This window comes from Atractosteus spatula, chromosome 3, assembly GCF_055471065.1.
Source record: "Atractosteus spatula isolate fAtrSpa1 chromosome 3, fAtrSpa1.hap1, whole genome shotgun sequence".
NCBI lineage: Eukaryota > Metazoa > Chordata > Actinopteri > Semionotiformes > Lepisosteidae > Atractosteus > Atractosteus spatula.
The window spans coordinates 37,202,395-37,227,838 of NC_142708.1; the positions used below are offsets into that span (position 1 = coordinate 37,202,395).

At 37.3% G+C, this 25,444-nt stretch overlaps 1 pseudogene; it reads right to left on the reverse strand.

Moving 5' to 3' along the window:
- LOC148837776 (uncharacterized) overlaps positions 1-24,680 on the reverse strand; it is a 41,811-nt pseudogene extending 17,131 nt beyond the window's left edge.
- Between the last annotated feature and the right edge of the window lie 764 nt (positions 24,681-25,444).

Here is a 25,444-nt window from a genome sequence, read left to right on the forward strand (position 1 = left end):
TCTTTCTATTCAAAACGTGTATTTTAAAAGTTTAAGAAGTAAAAACCTTACAGCGTACACAGATTTATAAACTGATCAGGATCGTTATCTTTGTCTTATGCATAATAATATTCACCGCTCTGTGCAGCAAATTAATAATAAACTTTATTTTATATAGCGTTTTAAACGAATAAGTAATTAGATTGCTCATAAACCTAATCACTTGCTTTTTCTTTTTATTTAGGCTCAGATTTCAACTATAGATCGTATTATTAATAACCATAATAACAACCAACCAACAAAAACAACCATATAAACATAATACCAACCAAAAACATAGATAACAACCACAATACAAAATCAAATATATCAAACCATTTTACTCTCGCAAAGTCCTCCAATTATCATAATCCCGCCCCTTATGCAAAACCAAACCTTCCTCCCATCCCAGTTTATCCTGTTTATCATAAACAAAATCCACCTCAATTTTCAACATAAAGCATTACACAAAATCAATACCTCAACACTCCATACTCAACAACGATAATTCACAAACAGCCAGAACATGTAACTACACATTCCCAAACAGACCTAATTTCCATAGCCCCGCCCCTTATGCAAAACCAACATCCCTCCCCTGTTCTCTCTCTCCCCTGGCGGTTGTAATTGTTTTTATTTTCAAATAAATTTTAGCAAAGTCATGCATTTTAAAAATCTTAAGATTTTTATATTTATGTCTTTATTTAGTGGTTTCATTAGTGACAAAGGCTAAACTTTCTTGGAAAAATGTCTTTTATGTAAACCATGTTTGCTATTTATTCATTCAGGGCTAAAATATGTTCATTGTATTCTAATGAAAGAAGGGTTCCTTTCGCCGTAGTCGGGAGCCTAGCCTTTAACTAGTAAGTACTGTACTTACTGGGTTTTTGAGGGGGGGGGGGGGAGAAAAATCGTTTTCCCAGCCTAACAGTATTGTTTTTAACCTGTAAATTTGCTGGACAGAGAGGTGAACATTATTACACAGAAGACAAAGATAGCGATTTACGTTGCATTGTGTATCGTGCTGCTTTAATACAGTTTTAAATAATTGGAAGTCTAAACAGTATCAGCTTTATTTATGGGTTTTAAATAAAGGTGATTTAAACGCGATTTAAATCAATATAAATGTTTATATTGTAACGCATAGGTGACTATTCATTGTTATTAAAATGACTTAAATTCGATCATGTTGTGATATTTAGAAATATACATTTGTTTGGTGCGAGTGAAGTTTTATTTAATCTCTGAGCCATACTGATTCTTCTGGAAGCCAGTTTCCGCCAGGGAGTAAAAAAAAACACACTATGGTATTCTCTCCAATGCAGTGCAGTTAAAAACATACCTCTGATGCTGCTCCTAAATGAATATCGTTTATGACCATCAGAAGCTTTATGCTCCTTTTCTTTTTTCCAGTGGATTGAACAGGGAGAGGCATTTCATGATGTACTTTTCACTGATGAAACAACAGTGGCTCTGGAACAGTTTTCAACCATGTCGTTTTATAAAAAGGGGAGATATGTACACGTTACTGAAGCTAAACGTTTAGCCTTTGTCACTAATGTAAACACTAAATAAAGACGTATAGAAATCCCTACGTTACAGACTTTATATGGCTGGTATTGGTAGTTTAAAGAAAAAATACACACCAGTATTCCACTTTCTCCCTAAACATTTTAAGCATCAGAGTCTTACATGTTGTTATTTATTGCATAATTTAATTTTGAAAGCCACTGAGACATCAGGTACTACTGTTGTATGGTACAAGTGTGGTACTTTTAGGGGTTCCACGGTACAGAACACTAGTTATTTAAATATGATTGATAGATAAATAGGCCCACTTTATTCATCCTGAAGAAGATAGAAGACATCCTGATGTCTTAACACAGATACTACAGTGCTTAAGTACTACTCACGTATATGTTTCTAGGTTTATATTATGCATTTCATACGGTCAAATTACTTTTGAGCAACTAATAAGAAGCGCGAAACGGTATGCGTTTTAGTTTCGTTTCGTGCTGGGACCCGTGGATTGATTAGAGATATCAAGTACATACAAGTCATTTTTTAAATGTTGTAGTTCGTCTTGAAAAAATGTTACGAGTACATCATCTATCAACAATTACACAGGTTCTGTTTCCATATTGCGGATTTTGGTTACGTAATATTATGTTCTAGATTTCACGTTGTGAATATATGATTTGGGCAAACAGAGCCGCAAAGAAGTACATTATGGGTGGTTGTTTTTTTTTTGCAGTTTTATCTAGAACAAGCGATGCTTAAACCTTTGTCTGATTCTTGTGAAACTATCCACACGACAGTTACAGTACCTAGGAGTTGACTTCAGTGATGTCACTGATGGGATGTTTCTAAAAATCCATCCTCTGTAAAACGTCTTCTCTAGTTGTCCTGCATATGTATTCGCTAATGAAGCTGTGTGTTCTGAGCCTGGATCTCTACATTTGTGTATGAACCAGCTTAGAGGGCTAAAGACAGCTTGTGTTTAAATTGAGTGTAAGGCAATTTATGCTTCTAAAGTCATGGTCAGCATTTTTGTACTGTGCTGTAAACTTGTTCTGTGCCAAGTCACATTATTTTATAGCGTTTTTATAGCGTTATCAAATCCGGTGGCGCGGTGTTAGTTTCCTGACTCCCATGTCACATGGTCTGTGATTGAAACCTGTAATACCGGTTTAATTCGTCACAGCCAGCACTCCGGTTGTAAAGTAGAAGCAGGCGAGATTTCCAGCGAAAAACACCTCCCCCTTCTTCAGGTGTGAGGGTCTTCTGCTCAGAATGAAACGCTAAAATGTAATGTAGGCTCTGAATGGGTTCAATTGTGATTTGGGCTTGATTAAGGTCGCTGCCTTTCATCTAAAACCCTACTTGAATCCTTCTAAACTAAAAATCAGTGTTAGTGAGTTCTAAATAAAGAGGTATCCAGGTAACAGTGAAACGGGCGGACAGTCTGGGGAGATCGCCCGTTTTCCATGTAAATAGTTCCCTGGTTCCGCACCCCTTGGTGTTTCTCTCGCTCTCTCTCGGGTCACCTGATCATTAGCTCGAAAGATTTGAGTGCTTTGTGTATATTCTAATGGTAGTGGGGGCAGGGTGTGTGGGAACAGGTTTGGTTGAAATTGCATTGGAGATCTATGTTCTTCACACCTGAAACATTTTCTCTGAAAGCATTTTCTTCGCTGTTTAACCGATCTTGTTACAGCATGTTACAGTTTACTATTATTAACCATATTAATTTTAAGTGCTTAATGTAAAATCTTGTAAAAATATATTTTCATTGTTCAAATATACATTAAGTCTGACTATCATATAATAAGTTAAATACAAAACTAAAGAAAAAATAGGGTTAAATATAATTCAAAATATTTTGCTAACAATGTTAACTGTTTATGAATAATAAAATGTATTAGCTAAGGAGTAGGATGGCACAGTTGTTAGTATGTTTTTTGTTTTGTTTCTTTTTCATAAATACAACAGTAGTACCTGATGTCTCAGTGGCTTTCAAAATTAAATTATGCATGCAAACCTGTGAACTAGAAAGATAACTAAGATATCCATCCATTTATAATGGTGGCAAAGTGGTTAGCATTGCTATCTTGCAGCACTGGGGTCCTAGGTTCAATTCCTGCCATCCTGTGTGTGTGGGGTTTACATGTTCTCTCTGGGTTACATGGTTTTTCTCCATATGTGTGATATGACTCCCTCTCGCACTCCAAAACATACTGGTAAGTTAATTAGTTTATGGGAAACCTGGCCCTGGTCTGTGTGTGTTTGTGTCTGTCTGTCCTGTGATGGACTGGCGCTATGTCCAGGGTGTATTCTGCCTTGTGTCCGTTGCTTACTGGGATAGGCTCCAAATCCTCTGTACTGGATAAAGAGATTAGAAATGGAAGTAAAGGCACTGTGTGGATGGAACTATACACAGTGTTAGAAACCCACTATGAAATGGCAGCATCTCACTGAGAATAAAATATTTTATACTGCTGGCTTAAGGAAACAGCCTTTCCACCTCTCTTGCACATCAGTATCCATACCTAGTTATTTAAACAAATTGCCTCTAATTATAAACATCTTAATATGCTGGCTCTGTGGATCCGCATCAGCTATGTTTGCCCATTCCTTCAATTCATGTGCATCCAACACACAGTTCAATGCCAGCAACTACACATAATCTAAAATACAATCCTTATTTCAGTATCTATGTAAACATATAGTCTGTTAACTTCATCATCTTCATCAAAAGTATGCCTAACCCCATTAGGAAGTGTTCTTGTTATAAGTATTCCTCAGCTTTCCCCAAACTATCTTCTTCTTGCCAACATCTCTAGTCTTTTATCTTGCAATAACTCAGCCAACACTTAAATCTCCAAAAGCTGCTTGTGTTAATTTCTTTAAATCACAAATATCATGTGTAAATACTGGCCATGTAATACTCTGCATTGTGGAATAATAGTTTATTTTAAAGGGAACTAGAGAAACTAAGAACTAGAGAAATCAAGAAAGGCTTTTTTTCTAGAATTAATAAATGCACATCCTGTTCACTGGGGAAATTAAATCCACACTGAGCAATCTTCAATATGTTCACAATATGACAGCAAGAATCCTATCAGGGATGCATTACACCTGTTTTCAAGTCCTTGCACTGGTTACCTATCAGATTTCGAGTCAACTTCAAAATCCTTATCCTCCTTATGTACTGTCCTACAACTGGTATTATTGATCTCCGAATTATTGTACTTGACATGACTTCATTCAGCCTTTCCTGAACGTCTATGACAGGCAGAGAGAGTGCTGTTTCTGGTGCGATCTTTTACAGCTGACATTTCACTGTTTTAAACGAACAAGAAATTAGATTGCTCATAAATCACTTATTCTATATAAACACAGCGTAATTGCCCTCCGAAAATCTTCTTTTTCTTGTTCGTTTTAGAGACCTTGATCGAAACTGATTTTAGATGTCAGAAAGGATTTATTTTCTCTGTATTTCCTACATTGCTTTGTCGAGATTTTAACTTTATATCTAGGCTCAGATTTCAACTATAAATCGTACAGTAATTAATAGCAGTAAATACTGATGTTTATACATAAAAAAGTCATGCCTTGGAGTATAGACCCCCAAAGGAATGCCATAGACTCAAACTGCAAAATAAACACATACAGAAAGAAAGTATTTGTATTGTAATTGCAAATCCTGGTACTGTATGAGTGATTGGTATGACTTTCCTCATTACAAATCTCTTATTAGAATTTAAATTTCTCTGTAACTCCAGGTCAGAACAGAGAAAATGTAACTGCCTTAAGGAGTTTACGATTATGAAAAATAGAAGGATAAGCATGATACGTATGTCTTCTGTCATTTTCTAAGTCATGTTACTGAGCACCAAATCTTATTGAGAATATGAATCCATTTAAGGTTTATACCATTAAAGTAACGGTTTATTCCATGCTGAAAATGTTTGTACCAGACTTTTTTGAGGCCTGTTTAATTGTGTCTGAAGTCTGATGTTGTAAATTTTATTGTTAAAAAGATCCATGAAAATGTCACTACTAAAGTTAGCTGGTACTGTTGGTACTGTAAGTGGCAAGTAGAGCTCATATTTTAGATTTTGTGTAGTTGCTAGCGTTGAACTGTGTGTTGGATGCACATGAATTAAGCGATGGACACAAGGCAGAATACACCCTGGACATAGCGCCAGTCCATCACAGGACAGACACAAACACACACACACCAGGGCCAGTTTAAATCTAACCTCAGAACCTTTCTTTTCAGAAGACTTAGTGTCTGTATCTGCTTCATTTTCTAATTTTGGTAGCACCTCTACCTGCTTGTCTTTCTTATATGCATTTACTTTGTAATCTGTGGTCCTTTTATCTGTTTTTACATCTACTGTATTGCTTTGAGATGCCACCTTTAATGGTGATATATCAAATAAAGTTTTTTATTATTGTTATAGGGAAACATGATCAGATTGTCCCTGGTTCAGAAAAAAAAGATCTAAAGTATACTAGTTTGTCACTCTTCTAATTCCCTTTGCTAAATGACTTTTCATACTAATCTGATCAATCTAACTGCCAGTTTTCTGTGCTTTCTCTATCCTGCTAGATTTGCAATTATTCTGAAAATTTTCATCTTGAAATAACTCATTTCTAAATACCTTTTTCACTGTTAACATCTTGCAGCAACTCTGCGACAAAATATACACTCTGACAGTTCATCCTGCTACCAACATTAAATAAAACAAATCTTAAGATTTCTATATTTATGTCTTTATTTAGTGGTTTCATTAGTGACAAAGGCTAAACTTTCTTGGAAAAATGTCTTTTATGTGTTGCGGAAAAAACTGACTTGCTTTAACAAAATATGTTTACAAATCCTTTCACCTGGCATTTTCGTAGTTAGAAATTATGGAACGCTCTATTAAAAGCAAGGGAGTTTTTATGTCCGTTGCAGTTCTTTTGCAACATGAATATAATTATATCGTTATTAATTTCTTGAGATACGCGATTCCATATTATATTCCCTTTTAATCAAATTCTAAAAGTATGCTTGTTGACTCCGGTATCGCGGTAGTTAAAGACTTCGATGCTTAAAATGTTTAGGGAGAAATGGAATACTGGTGTGTATGTTTTCTTTAAAGTACCGATACCAGCCATATACTGTATGTTTAAGTTCCAAAATTAATATCGTTTATGGACTTCACACGCGTTGCAGTATGCTCCTATTCTTTTTATGCTCAGGCACAAAGTAAAAGGGGATGCTTCATATTGCTTGACTAATTTTAAAAACTAAGTTAGAAATGCAGACGCTCCCTCGGTGCGCTGCTCTGGTGCGCCGGCTCTTACACAGTGCCTGTCTGCCGTAAGCGTTACAATATACATACCCAACACTGCTTGTACCCATCTGTCATACAAATAAAACACCTTGAATTGAATTGAATTGAGGGGAGAGGGGGGGGGAATACTAAAGCCAATACTGGCTCAATACCCTCGATGGGCTTTGACGTGCTAATGCGTTGGTTTAAGAGTCCGGGTGTGGCAGGCTTCCAATGTCAACTCGACTCGATTGGAAGACAATGAACGTATTTTGTGATATTTAGAAATATAAATTTGTTTGGTGCGAGTGAGGTTTTATTTAATCTCTGACCAAGGGAAACGTTTCATTTTTTTCAAAGAAATGTTTGTTAAAAAATAAAGTCATAGTTCTATGGGATTCAATCACAGACCATGTGACATGGGAGTCACGAAACTACTGTAACACACAGCGCCACCAGATTTAATAACGCAATAAAAACGCTATAAAATAATGTGACTAGGCACAGAAAAAGTTTACAGCACAGTACGATAATAAATGCTGACCATGACTTTAGAAGCATAAATTACCTTACACTCAATTTAAACACAAGCTGTCTTTCTGTATGAACCTCTAAGCTGGTTCATACAGAAAATGTAGAAATGCATTAGCCTGATTATGATTAAAAAACACATAATTAAACACGCGTTTGCGATTTAAATCAGAACACGATTTAAATCAATATAAATGTTTATATTGTAACGCATACTGTCCAGCCTCCATTTCTCTATAAAAATTTACTCTGTTGCACACACACACACAATAGAAGGAGGAACCGCTGTCAGAAGGGAAGATATGTTCAAAATATCGCAAATATCGATCATGTTGCGATATTTTGAAATATAAAAGTCAATTGATTGTCCATAATATCGCTATTCTATTTTTTCGAAGAAATGTTTGTTAAAAGAAAAGTCCAGCACCAGCTGGATTCAAACACACAACCTGCCAGCTGGTAGTCACACACCTAGACCAGTCGGCTACAAGACAGCTCGCATGAACAGGCAGGCGAAACAGCCCTACACAGCCCTGTCGCAGCACACGAATACCATTATTAAATTCCTTAGATACGCGATTCCATATTATATTCCCTTTTAATCAAATTCTAAAAGTATGCTTGTTGACTCCGGTATCACGTTAGTTAAAGACTTCAAAGCTTAAAATGTTTAGGGAGAAATGGAATACTGGTGTGTATTTTTTTCTTTAAAGTACCAAGACCAGCTATATACTGTATGTTTATGTTCCAAAATTAATATCGTTTATGGCCTTCACACGCGTTACAGTATGCTCCTATTCTTTTTATGCTCAGCTACTAAGATTTCCCTTCATTGGTAAATTCAATATCTACAACGGGCACAGCAAAGACGTTTTTACTGTAAGTCTTTCTACGACAGACCAACGGACCACGAGTGCCCCTGTCGGTCAACCAATCGCTTACTGCGGTGCCACGCGTCATCTTGCGTCATACTGAGCGACGTCACCTGCGGTACGTGTCTGTGACGCACACTTTGAATGGCTGCATCTGTAGGTGCCTGAGAGCTTTCCCCACTGTGGAAGACCAGAATGATTATATGTGCTGACAATAGTGCAATAGTGATCCTTTATGTGTGTTACATTTGGAACACATTGCTGTATTATGCCACTCCATCTTTTTAAATTTTTTGGGGATATAATAGAGTCTGTTTAAAAATTTGTACTGAAGCAATTTGTTATGTATAGCTCTAAATGGATAACTAACATTATGCCACACAGTATCCCAGTCTATGTCTTCTGACCCTACACAGAGTTCAGCTGTCCACTGAGATGCACAACTATCAAAATACTTAGTAGTTCAGATAGGTAGCTGCGTCAGCATGCGCAGGCTGCAAAGGAACAAGTAATAGGTTTATTCCATGCTGAAAAAAAGAAGAAAGAAAACACAACATTTTAGCCGTGGAGCCTTCTTCAGGTGTGAGCAACCTGAAGAAGGCTCACACCTGAACAAGGCTCCACGGCCAAAATGTTGTGTTTTCTTTCTTCTTTTTTTTCAGCAAGGAATAAACCTATTACTTGTTCCTTATCAAAATACTTGTCTGACCTTGCATTAAGGTTGTAAAATGTCTGAGCCTTCACTTGTATGTTAGTCTGCAATAGTTGCTGTAATTATCTAGTTCTTATTTTAATTCACTTAACGGAAAGGTTTTAGACAGTAAACTTTTAAGTTTTGAGTAATTTAAAAAATATTTAGCTGGAAGAGATGTTTGATGAGATAATTCAGAAGAGGACAACAATTTGTTGTCTCTAATCATATGACCCAATTTACTAACACCTGCTTGAATCCATACTGACCAATTAATTGGTCTTGACGGTATAGTTAGCCTTGGTGATCTAAATAATTGTTGATGTACAGATAGTGAATCGTCAAAAGATAAAATTTTATTGCAGCTTTTTAATATTTTAAAAGAAGAACCAATTGGTGTTTCAATTAAAGATTTAAGACATGCCTTGCTATAATACAAACTTTTTAAGAAGATACCTAGCTCCGATGTTGCATCGTGCTCAATTTGTACCCAATCCTTTTCTATTTCTGCTTTAAACCACTCCTTTGCTTGAAATGAGCCAAATGCCAAATAATAATTGTAAAAATTAGGTACTGTAGGTCTAACCCACAGTACCTAATTAATGTTAAAAAGAACAACAAGCTGTTTTCCATTTCCAGACCAAAGATGTAATCGTTTTACGCGGTGCCTCAAACCATTTCTTTTCAATTTCTACAGGTAGAATTCCCAGTGTATAATTTACTTTAGGTAGCATTGATATCTTGACTATATTAATTCTACCCCATATGGAAATAGGTAAACATCTCCATCTAAGTATGTCCCCATTTATTTTATTTAACAAGTCTCCTAAATTATCATCTCTGGTATATTTCAAGCTAGATTTTATTTGCAGCCCCAGATACCCTATCTCTGTTGTAACTCATACAGGGTGAGCAATCTTATGATTCAATGATAATGAATTGAGATTCATAAGCTCTATTTTGCTCCAGTTGACCTTATAACCTGACATCTTACCAAAACTTTGAATGACATCTACTGCTGCTGAGATTGATTTGTGCACATCTGTTAAAAACAGTATAACATCATCAGCATATAGAGCAATCTTATAAACATTTTTATGAACACCTATACCTTTTATCGGGACTGATGCTCTTATCTTGCAGGCTAAAGGTTCGAGTTCTAAATTAAATAGTAGAGGTGAAAGAGGACACCCTTGTTTGGTGCCTCTATATAAACAAAAAGGTTTGGATATACAGCTGTTGATATAAGATTCAAACCCATTTAATAAAATATGGGCCATAGCCAAACAATTTTAGCACATTAAATAAGTACTTCCATTCAACTCTGTCAAAGGCCTTCTCAGCATCCAGTGTGCATATAGCTGATTTTGATTTACTGAGTTTAGCATGATAAATCAAATTAAACAGCTTTCTTGTATTATCTGAAGAATATCTATTTTCATAAATCCTGTTTGATCTGGATGTATGATTTTTGGTAGCACCTTACCAAACCGATTAGCGAGTACATTAGCTAGAATCTTATTGTCCAAGTTCATTAAGCTTATTGGGTGGTAACTACTGCACAATGATGGATGTTTACCCTTCTTATATAAGATAAGATCACTTTATTAGCCATATACAATTTCTTGCATTAGGAATTCGTCTTTTCACATACCCCAGCTTGCTCTCCATGAGACACAGACACACAGACAGGGAGAGAAGCTTAGGGTTAGAGCGCAGGGTCAGCCATTGTACAGTGCCCCTGGAGCAGTTAGGGTTAAGGGCCTTGCTCAGGGGCCCAACGGAGTAGGATTCCTCTCCCAGCCGTGGGATTTGAGCCAGCAACCTTCCAGCCACAGGCACAGATCCTTAGCCACATGCCACCACTCTGCCCCAGGGAGCCCCTATACAAGGGTTATTAGAGACTGCCTAAATGATATTGAAGATGTGTCTGTTAACCACATATTATTAAATGTTTACCGTAAGATTGGACTAAGTATGGACTAAAATGTCTGGTAGAACTCAGCTGTATATCCATCAGGTTCGGGTGATTTATTGTGAGAAAAGGAAGCAATGGCTTCTTTAACTTCTGATAGAGTGAGAGATGACTTAAGAATGTTTCTATCTTCTGTACTAAGCTTTGGGAGGTCTGTATCTGCAAGAAAGCACTGCATATCTTTCAATGTGCTTAATACAGAGCTTATTCCAGGTTTCCTCCTGCCGACATGATGCACCCTTTCAAAGCTCCCTCCTTCCACCTGTTCTTTCATTAATTTCAGCTCTTCCCACATGAAAGTTTTCACCAGCTCTTTTGTTTTCCGATATGAATCATTCTCTTCTTCCTCTCTCAACCCCATTATTATAATATTTTTCCTCATTTTCTGACACTGTAAATCTAAGACAGACTCCTTTAGATGTGTATTTTCATTTTGTAATTTTTCCGTTGTCAACCACTTTCTTTTGAAGTTTAGAGTTTTCATTTCGAAGTTCCTCAATCAATGTATTAAATCAGTGACTAACTTTTGTAGCAGATCTAATTTCTGGAGCTTTTCAGAAATTGAGGCAACTTTTTCAAGAAGAAAGTGCACATCACGTTCAGATACCATTTTAACTTCCTTGGCTTCACTTGAGCTTAAAATCTCTCGATATGATCGTTTATTTTCATGCTTAGATTTACTCATATTTGAATACTTATCGATATAGTTCTCCAGACTTTCAATATACATAGTAGATTCACTTTTGTTGTGCATCCAGTTTGCTCCTGGTTAAGTTTAGCTGGCTACCTTAATCAATACAGATACAAACCAATCGGGTGAGATAAAAAGCAAGTCCTGCTCTATGCCGCCATGTTTTTAACATACATTTTTTTTGTTATTGTTTAATAAGAACAAAAATGAGAGAGTGAAAAAAAACCATAAAATTTAAAATGCCATTCCCTGCTAAAACAAAGGTCTTTTTACTATAAGGTGCTCAAACCTCAGCTGCAGACATCATCAGAGAATTGACCCGAATTGAGAATTGAGAGTTGGCTCACTTATTGCAAGATGTAAGACTAGAGATGTAGGTAGGAAAAAGATAATTTGGGGAAAGCTGAGGAATACACTGATAACAAGAACACTTCCTAATGGGGTTAGGCAAACTTTTGACAAAATGACAGAGGATGTTATAGACTGCAGAGGAAGATGGTGATTATATGTTAACATAGATACTGAAATGAGGATTGTAATTTTAAATTTTGTGTAGTTGCTAGCATTGAACTCTGTGTTGAATGCACATGAATTGAAGGAATGGGGAAACATAGCTGATGCTGATCCAAAGAGCCAGCATCTTAAGATGTTTATATTTAGAGGAAATTTGCTTAAATAACTAACTAGGTATGGATACTGATGTGCAAGAGAGGTGGAAAGGCTGTTTCCTTAAGCCAGCACTATAAAATAATTAATTCTCAGTGAGATGCTGCCATCTCATAGTGGGTTTATAACACTATGTATAGTTCCATCCACACAGTGCCTTTACTTCCATCCATTTTCTAATCTTTTTATCCAGTACAGAGGATTTGGAGCCTATCCCAGCAAGCAGTGGACGCAAGGCAGAATACACCTTGGACATAGTGCCAGTCCATCACAGGAAAGACAAACAGACACAAACACACACACATCAGGGGCAGTTTTACCATAAGCTAATTAACCTAACCAGTATGTTTTAGACTGCAAGAGGAAATCATATCACACATACAGTATGGAAAAAACCCACGTTACCCAGAGAGAACATGCAAACTCTACACCCACAGGACGGCAGGAATTGAACCTAGGGCCCCAGTACTGCAAGATAGCAATGCTAACCATTTCGCCACCATTAGAAATGGATGGATAGCTTAGTTATCTTTCTAGTTCACAGGTTTGCATGCATAATTTAATTTTGAAAGCCACTAAGACATCTGGTACTATTGTTGTATTTATGAAAAAAGCATACAAAACGCATGCTAACAACTGTGCCATCCTATTCCTTAGTTAATACATTTTATTTTTTATAAACAGTTAAAACTGTTAGCAAAATATTCTGAATTATATTTTACCCTATTTTTCCTTTAATTTTGTATTTAACTTATTTTATGATAGTCAGATTTAATGTATATTTGAACAATGAAAATATATTTTTACAGGATCCGGGGAAAAGTGCAACAATTTATTACATCGCTAAGTTTAATATTACTGATTTCTAACAGTAAAAAAAAAATACAGCATACACAATGATTCTAAGCTGATCACAAGGAAGAAAAATCACCCCTTTTTCACATATAAAATGTGGTTATTAACTATTTAAACCTATTTTTATAGCTTTTAAAGTCATGTAATGACATCAGGAACACATCATTGTATCTTATTTTTTATTTCTTTTTTAAAAAATAAAAAAATCGGGGTGTTCTCCTTGACAGCGGACACTCCTCCATACGCTTAAGTGAAAAATTAATAAAAACACCAATGTAAACTACATTTTTATTTTCAGCAAACTGTAAATATGACAAGTTCTCTAAAGCTTTCTCAGTCAAGTACGAGAATTCAACTAGGGAGCTATGTAAGCTTGCATAGGCAGCAAAAGATCAGATAAACAAGGAAGAAAACTATTTCAGAGAAAACAGTGTTTCATGTGTGAAGAATTCAGATCCCCAATTCAATTGCAGCCTAAACCTTTCCCCACACACCCTGTCCCCACTGCGATTAGAATATACATAAACAAAGCACTGAAAGATTTACAGTAGATGATCAGGTGTTTCACAGACGTAGGGATAGTACGTAATTCTGGCTTTATGAAGTCACACTTGGGATTCGATTAATTCAAAATAAGTTTTTTTTTTTAAATACTGCACCAGGTACTAGATCTTCATATTCATATTAAAGTTATATCACTGGGCAGTGGTGGATGGTGCTCTATTTTGTCAGCAACCTGCTAATCTGCTTAACTCCTGTAGAAAACATTATTTAATTTCTGTACGGAATGCTTGTTGCGTTTACAAAATTAAAGTGTTTCAAATGTTGAATTAAGAAGTAAAAAGAACTTACAACTTACACAGACTCAAACTACAGTATGGAAAAACGAGTGTTGCTAAAAAACTGGACATTTGATTGGTGGTTGCCTTATACCTATTTTTAAAAATTTAATCATAAATAAGATACAATGACGTGTTCCTGCCTAACTCAAACATTGCATGACTTTAAAAGCTGTAAAAAATGGTTTAAATAGCAGAAAGTCACCTTGCTCTTACAAGCGGCTCTGTTAAGCATAGTTTTTGTAACACAACACAACTTTGTCTGTCAGTGAAAAATATGACCACAGGCACTTTTCCTTCCCCCCTATATTCTCATGTACGAGTTGAATAAGCGAACCTTCCAATGAAATACAGGTTAATTTCACCCAAGACTGGCAGGAAACAGTCGAAACTCGCCACACCTAGACTTGATCAACCATTTTGACAAGTTCCTTGTAACTACATTGCTGTCGATATTGTAGCAATAGACAAAATGAAACGCTTGGAGTTTGTAATGTAGGGCGCTCTGAACGAGTTAAACTTTGATGCAGGACAAATAAATGAATTTCCCACAAGCTATACTGTAGTGGCAGTACAGTAGCAGTTTGAAATTATTCGTTGCTATTAATAAATCACTTAGCTTCAAACATGTTGTGATACTTAGAAATATCAAGAATGTCAATATAGTGTCCATAATATTTGCTATTTTACTTTTTCAAAGAATTGTTTATTTATTAAAAGAAATCTCATGGTGACAGCTGGGTTCAAACCCCCGTCCTCCAGCATGCAAGGCACACGCCTAAGCCATTACACCATACACGTAATCACATGGGAGTTAAATTGATGCATACATTTACAAAGAAAGTGTACTACTGTGATAATTTGAGCTATATGAATATAATTATATCGTTATTAATTTCTTTAGATACATGATTCCATATTATATTTCCTATTAATCAAATTTAAAAAGGTATGAGGTTTTTTACTGCAATAATGATCGTAAGTATTCATAGAAAAGGTTAAAACATTATAACTTTTCATGAAGTACATAAACTTAATGTAGTCAGAAGGAGCACGTAAAAACTTTTCCAAAATAACCACAGTATGTAACCAAATGAAAGACTTTGATGCTTAAAATGTTTAGGAAGAAAGTGGAATACTGCTGTGTATTTTTTATTTAAACTACCAATACCAGCCATATAAAGTTTACATGATATGTTTATGTTCCTAAATTAATATCGTTTATGACCTTCAGACGTGTTATGCTCCTCTTCTTCTTATGTCCAGCTACAAAAATTTTCCTTTAGTTGTAAAATTCTGTATAAATACTGAATATAAAGTGGGTTAAAACATGCACAGTAAATTAACTTTTATTAAATTGTTTCACTAACAACCAATGCACCATGAGTGCCCCTCTCGGTCATTTTGGCCAGCCAATCACATACTGCGGTACAATGTGGCGAACTGTGGGTAATTTCACGTGGTACGGGGTTGTACCGTGCATTTTGAATGGCTCCATCTGTCTCGAGAGACAATGGTTTTGCGCTGTGGTTTGTCAGTTTTTAGATTAACATCGCCTACTGTGACTGTACAGTCCAAGTCTGGAGCGACAGACTTTGTTGCAGTTTTCTCAGGCGAAGTTGACTCTGTCAGTAAAGGGGATAAGTGCCGTCTGCACTCCCTCGTCTCCTCCCACATCTCATACCTCCTCTGCTCACCCATCCCAGTGCCTGCCTTGACAGCCTGCCTCCACTTGCTGCAGTCCACTGCAATGGTTTCACATGTTCCAGGGTCAATATCGCTAGCCTTCAAGTCACATTTGCAGACATCTTTGTATCACAGAGTAGGTCTGCCAGCAGGTCTGGTGCCAGTGGCCAGCTCACCATACAGCAAGTCCTTTGGTATTTGGCCATCTTCCATTCGGCTGACATGGCTGAGCCAGTGCAGGCGCCACTGAGACGGGAGTGCTAACATGCTGGGGATGTGCACTTGAGTGAAAATGTCTTTGTTGGGCATACAATCTTTGTTATATTCCTAAGATTCTCTTTATACAGAGAAGATGGAAGGAGTTGAGGCAACGCTCCTGCCGGGTGTACAGTGTCCAGGTCTTGCTGCCATACAGTAGCGTGCTAAGCATGAAGGCCTGATACACCTTTATCTCCCAGACATTCCTGGAAAGGCATGCCATCATGCTTTACCATTGTGTTTCTTGAGCTTGGCATCTAAGGACAGGCTGCTGGTGATGGTGGAACCGAGGTAGGTACACTTTCCATGACTTCAAGGGTGTGTCCCCTGATGAATATGCTTGGAGCACTATTATCATCCAGACCCATGATGTTGGTCTTCTTCAGGCTATTGGTAATGCCAAACTCACTACAGGCACATGCAAAGCTATTGATGAGTCTCTGGAGACCTTCCTCGGAGTATGCAACCAGGGCAGTATCGTCGGCAAACAGCATTTCCCTGATCAAACCTGGCAAATCTTCGTCTTTGTCCAGAGTCGTGCCAGGTTGAAAAGCTTTCCATCACCTCTAGTGCTAATGTAGACACCATCCTCGGAGGAACTGAAGGCGTATGAAAGCAACAAGGAGAAGAAGATGCCAAAGAGTGTTGGGGCAAGCACGCAGCCCTGTTTTACCCCACTGTTGATCGGGAAGGTATCTGAGAATGAAGCATCGTGCTGCACAGTGTCCTGCATGTTTTCATGGAATGATGTAATCATCCCAAGAAGTTTAGGCGGGCAACCAAAATTCTGGAGGAGCACGAAGAAGCCTTTTCTGCTAACAAGGTCAAAGGCCTTCCTCAGGTCAATGAAGGCAATGAACAGTGGTCTTCTCTGCTCCCTACACTTCTCCTGGAGTTGATGCAGTGAGAAGATCAAGTCGATGGTTTATCTCTTTGCCCTGAAGCCGCACTGAGATTCTGGGTACACGTGACCAAAAGTTATGACCAAAAGATTAGAGTAAATCTCAAGTAATAAATTTAGATCAAATCAGATTCATTCAGAAGACACACACAACATAATATCAGATGCACTCTCTATATTATGAGGCATTTTGTTGATCAAAACATAGGGGCAATCTTGGTTAGTCTTGATGCAGAATAAACCTTTGATTAAGCCAAATGTTTTTTTTTCTATTAGGCATTAGTGAGATTTGGATTTACTGATACATTTATAAATACAAAAAATACTTAATTCAAATCCTACAGCACAAATCAAGTTTAAAAAGAGGTACAAGGCAGGGGTGTCCCCTTTTACCTGTCCTGTTTTCTTGATACATAGAACCCTTGGCAGAATGGATTAAATAAGACCCAAAAATAAAGGTAGCAACATGAATAAATGAAGTTGGATAGCTAACGATTCCCTTCCGGAAAATCTGAAACATGTTTTAAAACTTGGACTATGAGAGGTATTACACGAATACTGTACGTACAGTACCATGATGAAACAGAATCACCTGAAAATATTTGAAGATTTATCACAATAATATAACCTGGAAAAAAATCTACAGATATCTCCAAATTAGGCATTATGTAAATAGCTGGGTAAAACAACCAAATATCGATCAAGGTAATTTTATAGCTTCTAATCAGCAAGGCAACCAGAAAAAAATAATATCAAAACTCCATAATATCATTGAGGATGTAAAAAAAAAAGATTCAATAGAGTATATTACAATAAAGTGGGAAAAAGAAAATGATAAACAGTGGAAGAACATATCCATATTTTTATCAGTCTTAGAACTCAAGCGAAAGAAGAAGGAAGCAGTCATGTTGGAGGTTATGTGGAGATCAAGTAGCAGCTCGTATACACATATTCTGATCATGCCCGAAAATAATACAATACTACAAATTCATACATTTTACCTGTACTAACAAAGTAAACTAGACATACCTTTTGAATTCTCTGTTATGTATTTGGGTAATCTTACTTTTTACTTTTTGGAAGTAAAAGGTAGATATATACTAGGAATTCGTTTAGCTGCCAGTAAGAAAACTATCACAAGAAAATGGTTCACTAAAGAACCCACAACACAGGAACAATGGATCAGTGATGTGAAGAATTCCCGTGTCGACTTCCCACCTCTATGACTATAATGCCAAATAGGAATGGCTTAAGTGACATATAGAGCCAAGTAGCTGACAGTTTGAGGTAAGTTATCGTTTAAATTTTGCTTTGGTGCTGATAGGTTAAGTTTTCAAAACGCAGCCTCTAAGTCATGTTAATCATTTTTCGCCGTGTTTCATTGGTTAAACTCAATGATCACAAGCACCACCATGTTAGTTTTTAGTTCAGTTTGAATTTTAACTGTATGTACTGTCTGAGTATTTGTCCAGGGCTTTAAATAGATGGAGCGCCAAATATTTTCAGTGCCGTCTTCTCCACTTTAAAGGTACCCTGCTCATGGAAGAAGTTTCACCTCAAATGTTTGCCCACAAACTAACAAGCAGACACAAACTAAATAACAATAAAAATGTATATGCAAGAATAGCTATTAATTTTTTTTTTAAAAAACGTACTTGTAAGATCACAGTAATAATACTGTGGTAAAAATATCACAGACTGGTATAATAAAACTAACCCTCTATGGGCACTACACTGTGAGGGACATTGCCCACTAACCCCCTTTCCCAAAAATTTCACGGGGGCAACATCACAAAGCTAATTCACAGCTGGATACAATTTTATCTTGCCTCATGAAACCAAAAATAAAGACATATGTCAACATATTTACAAATATTATCTGTCTAGGTGATCTCACTGTGTTAATCTCATTTTGTGCCCCGCTGCTCACTCAATCTTCACACTCCCAGTATAATAAAAAAACAGTGTTTTCAGGTGTGAAATATTTGTTGTAACTGTTAATACAATGATGAATATAATTGTGATTCTCTCACAATATAATACTATGAAAACTATATTCACATGTCTGATAATTGTACATATAAAATATTAATAATAATAATATTAATAATAACATCATAACATGAATGAACCTCCAGACCATCTCCAGGATGTTTGGAAAGTGCTCAGGAGGGATTGTTTCGTGAAAGCTACCTAGCCCGTTATCATCTTGTAGTAAGGGGAAGGGAAACTGGGTGTGGGGTTTTATTTAACTTTCCATCACTCTCCCCAAACCCCACTACCCGGACAGACAAAGATGATAAAGGTGATAAAAATTCATTCAAAGGGGTGCAATTTGTTAACACAAACTCTGCTAACAGAGTCACTTGTAAGAGCAAGGTAACTTTCTGCTCAATTAAATGAAAGCTACAGTACAGTCAGACAGATTTTAAATTCTTCAGGCAAAATTAGCTGTTTGTCAAAATCAGCTACTTTGCAAGCAGTACACTGCTTCTCAAAAGGTACTCTTTTTGCCTCTTTTGCAAATTCAACAAAGTTTTTTTTATGATTTCAAAACTTGGACGGTATGCCTCAGGGACTCATTCGTAGTATAATCAAAACAAAGCCCCCGTTGGGTCTCGTCTCGTCTCCCGCCATTCCACACATGCGAATCCCATGAAATCAGATCCGCAGATATACCAAAACAGTAGCGTACACATCAATGAATTGCAGTATGATCACATACTTTATAAATATACTGTATATGCAGTATGAACCATATGGTTTTAAAGCCACTACAGTATAGTATGCATGAAATATTTTTACATATGGTGGTTAAACACTCTGCCAGTAAGAATAGGAACTGGATGGAGATGGATATATATATATATATTTGCATTATTACTGAAAAGCCACCTTTGCTACTCCACGTTCTCTCCCGCACTCTTCCTGATCTCCCCAACCTATTCACGTCCTCCCTGTAAACCTATCCAGCAAGTGAACCAGAGAACTCCACACAACTGAAAAATATTTCATACAGTTCAATTGAACAAAATAACAACAGGACTAACCTTAAATTAAAATTTCCTATCATGTGGGATTTAATCTGCATCACACCAATTTTTACAACAATAACAACATTGCAATAATCGCTACTTTTGCAAATACACTTTGTAGTGTTATTCAGTTTGTATCTGAGTGTTAGTTGGAGGTTCAATTTGAAAATTCTTCCAAGAGGAGGGTACCTTTAAAGCAGAGACTACAGCACAACAGAAAAATATTTGACGCTCCCTCTCTTTAAAGCACTGGCCAAATAATCAGACAGTAAGTATCGTTAAAATTCAAACTGAACTAAAAACTGCCCTTCCCCAGTTAACATGGCGGTGCTTACATTGAGTTTAACCAACAAAACAGGGCAAAAAATCAGTTACATGATTTTGGGACTGTTTCGAAAGCTTAACCTACATGCAACAAAGCGAACTTTACACGATAGGCTACAGTACCTCAAACTGTCAGCTACTTGGTTCGCTTAAGCCGTTCCTATTTGGCTTTCAGTTATTGGGCGGGAAGATGATCCTCCCCCACCCTTCCCTATGGCTGCCCGACTTGTCACCAATTTTAACCATTCTGTGTCTGAATCACATCGGGTGAGAGAGAGTAGGGAATCCTAGCTACAATACATTTATATAAGGGGAAGCAAAACATCAGTATTTACTGCTAGTAAATAGTGTATGATTTATAGTTGAAATGAGTGCTTAAATTTAAAGTTAAAATCTCTACAAACAGAGCAATGTTGGAAATGTGTATTTGTTCTGGAGCAGAAATACAAAGAAAAAAAATTATTTTTGACATCTCAAATCAACTTTGATCAAGGTCTCCAAAACAAAAAAGAAAAAGAGCATTTTCAGAGAGCAATTACTTTGTGTTTACATAGAATATATAATTAGAAATTTGAGCAATCTAATTTCTTATTCATTTAAACAGTGAAATTTCAGCTGCAGAAGATCACACCAGAGACAGCATTAGAGACTGCTTGCCATAGAAGTTCAGGAAAGGGTGAATTAAGTCATGTCAAGTGCAATAATTCAGTGATCAGTAATAACTGTTTAAAATGTGCATACATTAAAGTAGAGATTCTGGAAACTTCACAATTAAAGAGCTCTGTAGGAAAAGTAACAAAAGATAAAGAAAACATGCTTTTTAAGGCTTAAGATAAAGTTCAGTTTAAATAATTAAAACAAATGAAAAATTTAAAGTGTTAGTGATTTTAAATAAATGGTTTAGATGTAAAAATACAAAAATTCATATGAATCGTTTTAGAAATAGAGCATGTTCCTTTGAAATGAGCAAACAAAAAAAAGCTAAACATGACTAGACAGTACAGAAAAGGAATGCCAGAACACTTGCAAAAGTGTAAATATACCAATAAATTACAGAGCAGTGTTAAAAAAGAACATGTGAATCTGAAGCAGATTTAGCAGAGGGGCTTGAATAAGTAGGTGCATTTCTGACAGGAAGAGTATGAAGGTTTGAAAGCAGAATATAGATGGGATAGAGAGTCAGAAAATTAGCAGAACATATAGTACAAGAAAAGGCACAGGTTAAAAGTAAGTTCTTATGACTGTGACTTATGACTAGAGATGTAGGTAGGAAAAAGATAATTTTGAGAAAGTTCAGGAATACACTCATAACAAGAACACTTCCTAAGAGGCTTAGGCATGCTTTTGACAAATGGACAGCAGATGTTGTAGACTAAAGAGGAAGATGATGAAGTTAACAGACTCAATGAATATCCACTGTTGAATGTTTACATAGAAATTGACATGAGATTAAACATATTTTAATTGTATTTGAATCTAAATGAATTGAATTTAATTGAATCAATCCACGGAGCCAGCATCTTAAGTTGTTTGTATTTAGAGGTAATTTGTTTAAATAACAATTTAGCTATAGATATTGATCCACTGACATCTCATAGTGGGTTTCTATTACTGTGTATAGTTATCCAGTATCTTTAGTTCCAACCATTTTCTAATCTCTTTATCCAGTACAGGGGAGCTGGAGCCTGTACCAGCAAGCTACAGGCACAAATCAGGATACACCCTGGACGTATCACCAGTCCATTACAGGGCAGACACACAGACACAAATATACACACTCACACACAATTTATCCATAAGCAAATTAACCTAGTATGTTTGGACTGCGAGAGGAAATCATTAATAAATTATTTTTTTATAAACAGTTACATTGTTAAATATTGTTAAACATTCTTATTTAGATGTATATAAAACATTGAACTTAGTGTGACATAACATTCAGAAATATAACTGAGAATAGTTTGTGGTTTTGTATAAATTTAACTTTTCTAAAATTTATTTAAAAATGTAAAACGATTAAAATGTATAATCTTTCCTGATGTCATTAGGAAACACAATAAAGCTCCCGCTTTGTTTAATGATGGTTTCAAAAATAAAACTAACTGGCGAAAAAAGGCAGTTAATTGATTGTTAATTGATAATAAAAAGACTTAAAGTTAAAAGAAATGATTTAGGTTGCTTTATTCATTTTAAAAACTAAGTTTTATAGGCAGACGCACTCAGTGCCTGTACGCGCTCCAGGCTGCAGAATGCTCTTTCTGTATTACTGAGCTCCACGCCTCCTCTCTCTCTCACACCACCCATTGATGGAGCTCATTGGATGATACGCTATTTCCTCAACCTCTGACAGGACGGACAACGGTCTTGTAAACTTTGGCCTTGAGTCGGATTGGCATCCGGCGATCGCAGAAAACGCCGGTGACCTGGCGCCCGTTCATCCACACCGCATTCACTCAGGCCCTGGCGTCTGGGAGGGTGTCGCCGTTGCTGCTGATGATGGAGCCGAGGTATTTAAACTCACTTTCTTGAGATCTTCACCGCTGATGCTGATAGTTCCATCCGTTTGAGGGCCACACTCCATGTACTCGGTCTTCTTGGTGTTCAGCCGCATTCCATGCTCGTCCAGTCGGATCTTCCATCTCTGCATTTGGTGTTGGAGCATTCTTCATCCGCCAAGAAGACATTGTCGGCATAGAGCAGTGACCACGGGTGAGGTGCCTGAAGGTTGGCCGTCGCCGTGTCCATGCAGAGCACAAAGAGCAGGGGCGAAAGGGCCGATCCTTGGTGAACGCCGACGTTGATGGCCCACCACCAGGCCTCGGACGACGCTGGTGACGTTGCGGTAAAGCAGCTGGATCCATTGGACGTAGGCCTCGGGGACGTTGTGTAATCGCAAGGCGTGCCAGATGAGCTCATGTGGGATCCGATCGAACGCTTTGTCCAAATCCAGGAACGCCACATGGACGGACTTGTTCTTCTCCCGGTGCTTCTCCAAGAGCAACTGGGCAGGGTGGATGGCGTCTGTCGTCCCACACCCTTTGATAAAGCCACAATGGTTCATTGTGACACTGACCGTCTTGCAGAGTCTGGCGTCGAGGACCCACTCAAAGGAAATACCAAATTAGAAAAAAAAAAGTAATACAACTGTATATTATTGCTCAACACTCCTGTTCTGAAAGGTATGTATTTTATTATATTCAAAATAAATCTCCCTAGGTGACAATTATGATACTTTTAGTCACAATTCCATTTGTAACTCGATACAATACAGTGATGACAAAGTTTGTGAATGCCCTAGGTTGGTCTGTATTCTCATATTTTAGACTTCAAATGTTGTTATTTCTTCATGAAAGTCTTAATAAAACATAAAGGTAACATGAATAAATTTTGAACATAAGATTTATTTGGATTACGTCATTAAAATTATCTAAACAGTGTAACAGTAGAATATTAAATAAACATATATGTTTTTGAACATCATTAACAATAATCATTCATGAACATAAACATAATTTTTATATTTATATAGTTCATATATCTATATAGCTGGTTGAAAAAGCTGAAAATAAAAAAATAAGGTATACAACAGTATTTCACCTTCTAAATAAACATTTTCTGCATTGATTTCCTTAACTTGGTCACTTGACGCAGTTATTTTGGAAATAATAATAATAATTGATTACACTTATATAGCACCACCAATGAGCAGCATCCACCTGGATGATGCGACGGCAGCCATAGTGCGCCAGAACGCAGAGTAATGAAGCCAATTCATAGATGGGGATTATTAGAAGACCATAATTGGTAAGGGCCAATGGGAACTTTGTGGCCAGGATGCCGGGGTTACACCCCTACTCTTTTCGGGAAACACCGTGGGATTTTTAATGACCACAGAGAGTCAGGACCTTAGTTTTACATCTCATCTGAAGGATGGCGCCTGTTTAAAGTATAGTGTCCCCATCACTATACTGAAGCATTAGGACCCACAAGGACCGCAGGGTGAGCGCCCCCTGCTGGCCCCACTAACACCTCTTCCAGCAGCAACCTTAGTTTTTCCCAGGAGGTCTCCCATCCAGGTACTACCTAGGCTCACACCTGATTAGCTTCAGTGGGTTGCCAGTCGTGAGGTGCAGCTCAGCAAGGGGCACTTGCCAATATCCCTTCGTAAAATCTAGCGTACTGATATATCGGGTGTTACCTAATTGCTCGATTAGCTCATCTATACGGGGCATAAGGTATGCGTCAAACATTGAGATCTCATTTAACCTTTTGAAATTATTACAGAACCTAATAGTTTCGTCCGGCTTGGGTATCAGTACTATGGGACTAGCCCGCTCACTATGGGATTATTCTATTATTCCCATTCTTGACATTTTGTCTACCTCTTCCTTAATTAATTTCCTTTTGGCTTTAGGAATTTGATAGGGGGGCAGTCCTACCCTTTTTCCCTGGTTCGGTGATAATCTTATGTTGGATAAGGTGAGTTTGACCAGGTCTTCGGGAAAAAACATCTTTGTTTTGTCATAGGAACTCTTGTAATTCCTGCTTCTGCGACGGTGCCAGTTTCTTCTTCCAAAGGGTCAGGGGAGAAGTGGGTGAGCAGAACTTCTGCACCATGCCATCTCTTTAATAAATTCACATGGTATATTTGAAGCTGTCATCTTTTGTCAGGTTGCTTAACTTTATAGTTATAGACCCACCTTTTTCACCACCTCATAACGCCCCTGCCAGGAAGTCAGGAATTTACATTCCGGGGTCGGAACTAATAGTAGACTGGGCAAACGTTCAGAGATCGAATTCTTCCGCGACGGGGGTACCTTTAAAGCGGAGACGACGGCACCGAAAATTTTTGGCGCGCCCTCTCTTTAAAACCCTGGCCAAATACGAAGACAGTACGTACAGTTATAATTCAAACTGAATTAAAAACTACACATCCCAGTTACCATGGTGGTGCTTGTGATCATTGTGTTTAACCAATGAAACAGGGCGAAAAATCATTCACATGACTTTGGGGTTGAGTTTCGAAAGCTTAACCTATCAGCAACAAAGCGAAATTTACAGGATAGGCTACCTCAAACTGTCAGTTACACGACTGTGTATGTCGCTTAAGCCACTCCTATTTGGCATTTTAGTTATGGAGGCGGGAAGACGCCCCCCCCCCCCCCTCCCTCTGGGTGCCTGACTTGACGCCATCTTTAACCGTTCTGGTGCTGAGCCGCAGCAAATCAGAGAGACCCTACGAAAGAAAAAAAAAAAATGAATCCAGAGAAAACTC